Below are 5,227 nucleotides of genomic sequence, written 5' to 3'. Positions count from 1 at the left end.
TGGTCTTCTCTTTCTGATGCTAAGATATGATTATTCTAATTGGGAAAATAAAGTTCGTTTTGTTTTCCATTTAATTAAACAGCTACACATAAGAAAGCAGGTTGAGCCAAAGATATGCATATGTGAAACAGTATTTTTAATAATGAGTCATTGGAATAGCTAGTAACTAAAATGAGGAGATAATACAGTTATTTCTAAGCAAACATGCTGGTAATAATAAAGATACAGAAACAGAATTTGAAATTTGTGTATAGTAAGACGTTTTACCTTAAAGAAAGATCAGTGCCTGCAAAACATGTTAATCATGCAATATAAATAAAGTTATCTGCTCCTCTCATCACTGCCACAGCATCCACAGAAACCTTAGCTGAAGTGTACTTTTGAGCAGAAAGAATAACTTATAGTTGCTTATTGAGTAAATTTTTCACTGCTGAAATTTTCAAGGTCAACCTTATTTTACCTGTTTTTGATCAATGACTGTATTTGTGAATCTATGTACATAGACATAGATCAATAAATAGTTGGTGATGGTAATTTTACTCATTTTCATTATAACCGAGATTTATTTTCTTTCCCTTTGTATCAAAAGATTAAAAAAAATGAGTTCAATATCTCAAGTAACTTAGAGACCACATTAAATTCCAACTATTCTTTCTATATTCTGATTGTACCATATGGCTAATTTGTGTGTGTTTGGGGGGGAAGCTTCCCTTTTACTTTATGATATTAACTTTGGTTCATTTTTCAGCTTTCTGGTCTCTTCTATTTGCTGGCTTAAAAGGAAGTTATTCTCTTTTATTTATTTATTTTAGTTTTATGAAAACCATTAAATCTTTTTTTTTTATTTTTGACTTTCGTGTGTAACGCTTCTGTATGATATTCTAGATATCTTCCTACAGATCTTCTGGTCTTTGCTATCATTTTTGAATAAAGAATGTAACGAAAAGACTAATATACTAAGTACTCTGCTTGGGGGAGGGACATCAGTGTGTGTGTGTGTGTGTGTGTCTAGTGTGTGTATGCATGACAATGTGTGTATACTCTAAAATAAATACACCACCTCTTCTATACAATTCCACTTACTATATAATTTGAAGACAATCAAATGCAAGGTCATTGCTCAGTTGGTTCAGAAAGTCAAAGAACAGAAAACAAAGCGGTCTCACAGATAGCAATTCTGGCTTTTTCTTCTAAGCAACAGTAAAAGGAACAACAAATAGGGTTCCTAAATCAATTGTCGCATGTGAAATGTGCAGTTTAAGAACTACCAAGTGGAAACAAGCATAAATGTAAGGTGAGAGGCTGCAGAGTATAAACATTTCACATAAACCAGTATGAGACTTACATTATGCTGATTGCATAAAGCTGAGTTTTACAGAGGGATTCTGTGGAGAGAAACTTACACTTTCAATCATCCACTATCTTTGCAGAATTCTGCCATCGTTGAGTGGATTTTCACCTCTTAAGTTTTCAAATATAAATTCTCTGCTGAACATCTTGAAAGCTTTATAACTTACTACTTTTAATGCATTTATAAGGACATGTAGTCCGCTGGGGATGAACTGTGACCTTCTGGTAAGAGAATAGCATATTATTTTAGAATGATCTTATGCCCAGCTGACTTAAATATGTCATTATAAATGGGATTTGGCAGCTGTTAAAATATTGCAAACATATTAATAGAAAAAAAATGCTATGGTAATACAGAGGTTAAAGCACTCACCTGCTAACCAAAAGATCACTGCTTGAACTCATCAGCTGTCCCATGGGAGAAAGATATGATACTCTGCTTCTTTAGAAGATAAGCAGCCTTGGAAAACCTACTGCATGTTTCTACTCTGCCCTATAGTGTTGTTATGAATTGGAACTGACTTGATGGGAGTCTGGAGTTTTTGGTTTATTCATAGAAAGTCATGCATAAATTCTTATTACCAATTGTCATTACGTGTCATTATCCCAAAACTATCTCATTATGTTATAATTGCAAACTTTATAATACAACTCTTATTCCTAACTATCACATCTTTCTCCCATGGGGCAGCTGATGAGTTCAAACATTGATCTTTTGGTTAGCAGATGAGTGCTTTAACCTCTGTACTACCATAGCATTTTTTTTTTCTATTAATATGTTAGCAATATTTTAACAGCTGCCAAATCCAACTGTTGTTCTTAGGTATCTTTGAGTTGAATCTGGCTCATAGAACCCTATGTGCAACAGAACTAAACACAACCCTGCCCTGTTCTAGCCTCACAATTGTTACACTGGAACCCATTGCTGTTACCACTGTGCCAATCCATCTTGTTGGGAGTCTTCCTCTTTTGTTGACCCTCTATTTTACGAAGCATGATGACATTCTCCATGGACTGGTCTCTCCTGATAACCTCTCCAAAGTATGAGAGACGAAGTCTCATCATCCTGGCTTCTAAGGATTATTCTAACTGTATTTCTTGCAACACAGATGTTTGTTTTTTCTGATAGTTCATGGTACTTTAAACATTCTTAAGCCCCATAACCCTAATGCATCAATTCTTCAAGGTCTACTTTAATCATTGTCCAACTCTGACATTTATAAAAAGCTATGGAAAATATCATGGTTTGGTTCAAATGCACATTGTTGCCAAAACGAATATATCTGCTTTTGAGCACTTTCAAGAGGTCATGTGCAGCAGATTTGCATAATGCAATATATCATTTGATTTCTTGCCTGCTGCTTCCATGAGTGTTGATGGTTGATCTGAGAAAAATGAAGTCTTTGACACTTTTAGCCTCTCTCCATTTATCATGATGGTGTTAATTTGTTCAGTTGTAAGGATTTTTGTTTTATTTACATGGAGGTGCAGCCCTTATTGAAGGTTGTGATCTTTGATCTTCATTAGCTTGCTTTCAGCAAGCAAGGTTGTATCATCTGCATAAATCAAGTTGTTAAAGAGTCTTCCTCTAATCTTGATCCCACATTCTTCTCCATACAATCCAGCTTCTCAGCTTATTTGTTAAACATACAGAATTAAAGAATACAACCTTAGCACACAATTTTCCTGATTTCAAACCATTCAGTATCCCTTTGCTCTATTTGAACAACTGCTTGCTTGACTATGTACGTATTCCTCAAGAGCACAATTACGTTTTCTGAAATATCCATTCTTCTCAATGTTATCCATAGCTTTTCCAACTGATGTCAATATTTCAAGTCCTCTTCGGAATCTAGTTTGAATGTTGATGCACTGTTGCAGCCATTTAAAAAATATTTTCAGCAAAATTTTACTTTCATGTGATACTAATGATATTTCCGATTATTTTTGCATTCTGTTGGGTCAACTCTCTTTTGAATGGGCACGAATGTGGATATCTTCCAATTGGTTGGACAGGTAGCTGTCTTTCAGATTTCTTAGCATAGATAGTGCTAAGAGCACCTCCAGTTTATTGAAACATTTCAACTTGTGCTCTCTCATTTCCTGGAGCTTGGTTTTTCCCCAATGCCTCCAGTGCAGCTTTACTTCTTCCTTCTGTACTATTGGTTCTTGATCACATCTTGAAATGGCTGAACATTTGATCATTTCTTATTGCTACAATGACTGTTTCCCTTCCATCTTGTTTTGATGTTTTCAGCATCGTTAAATATTTTGCCTATGGGATCCTTCAGTATTTGAAGTCAAAGCTTGAGGGGTTTTTTGGTTTGTTTTTTATTCTTTCAGTTCTTTCAGTTTTAGAAATGCTGGGTGTTCTTCCCTTTTGGTTTTCTAACTGTAGGACCTTGCACATCCATTATACTATTTTACCCATTTTACATAAATATTATTAAATTTACATTAATGTCAGGATTTCACTTAATCTGTATCTTGTTATTGCTTTCAAATTCCATTGAGTCAGTTCTGACTCACAGTGACCCTGTATAGGGTTTCCAAACAGCATCTTGTGGAATTGAACCACTAACATTGAGGTTAGCAGTCCAGTATTTATCCTACAGAGCCACAACAGGAAAGCTGACAGGAAATAAATATACCTGTTTCTCACTTATGAACTATCTCATTATGTTATAATTGCAAACTTTATAATACAAAGTCTAATTGTATTATAAATGCATGTAACTACCTCATTGAAAGATGGGGAAATGAGAGAAAGCTACATATCTAAGTATCTCATTAATGAGTGGAATCTGTGCTGCCTAGGAAGCAGCCATGCAGATAGCTGTGATGGTGAGGCCCAGCAATACAGAACTGATCAGTGATGTAAAAAATTACTACAGCCACACCAAATCCTTCCACAAACATTACCTGTCTGCCTCATGCTACAGATTCAAAGAAGGACCAAACTGTTCTTCAGAGTTGTATCTCAAGTCTAATTTTATTCTAATGGTCAAAGTAACTTGCTTGAAAATACATATGCATACATATACACATGTATGAAGGTGATTATGTGTATATATGTTCAAATCGCCTTCCACAGGCACATACTTGAGGGGGAAGTATTCAATTCAGTGAATGGAAGCTTATTCAAAATTGTATTATATGTGGAAATTGTTCAAAGCCACAACTCTAGCTTTCATTACTAAATTATAGATTAGAAGATTACAGCAATTGTATTTCACAATGTTAGACTTCCTTTACACAGAAGACAAAGGTATTTGCTTGTACTTCCAAAGAACAAAACTGGGAAAGGAAATTTACTCAAATCTTAACCAATTGCATACCTTTTACTTACAAAGAACATTGCTAATCATGGCAAAACCTCAGTAAGCAATACCTTATCAATAAAAGAAATGCATTGACATACAGCTAAAATGGATATGTGAAGATTAATATTAAAAAAAAATTCCTAATCCTGATAATTGTTACTAAAGATTTGATGGTAGCCTTTCTAACTACTGGATCCCTGGTGTGGTGCTATAGGTTAAGCACTGGACCATAAGGTGGGTTAGAACTACAAAGTCAGAGGTTCAAACTAATACAAGCCACTCCTTGGAAATCCTATTCAAGATGGCTGTGGGGTCAGAATCAACTCACTGGCACTTAACAACAGTATTTCTAACCACTGTTTAGCACAATTTTCTACTATTGTATTTTATTATTTTAAAAAATGTTTTGGGGAGGTGGGGCTTGATGGCAGATAGGGTAGAGATACAGTGATGTTTGCCATCAGCAATACCACAGAATACCAGGCAAAGTGGGTTCAGGGCAGAGCTCCAAAACTCTGAACCATGTAGGAATATTTAAAAAGTTTGAAGGCATA

This window comes from Chrysochloris asiatica, unplaced genomic scaffold (genome assembly GCF_000296735.1).
Source record: "Chrysochloris asiatica unplaced genomic scaffold, ChrAsi1.0 scaffold00027, whole genome shotgun sequence".
Taxonomy (NCBI): Eukaryota; Metazoa; Chordata; class Mammalia; order Afrosoricida; family Chrysochloridae; genus Chrysochloris; species Chrysochloris asiatica.
The sequence above is the reverse complement of the archived record's forward strand: the minus strand, read 5'-3'. Positions refer to the sequence as shown.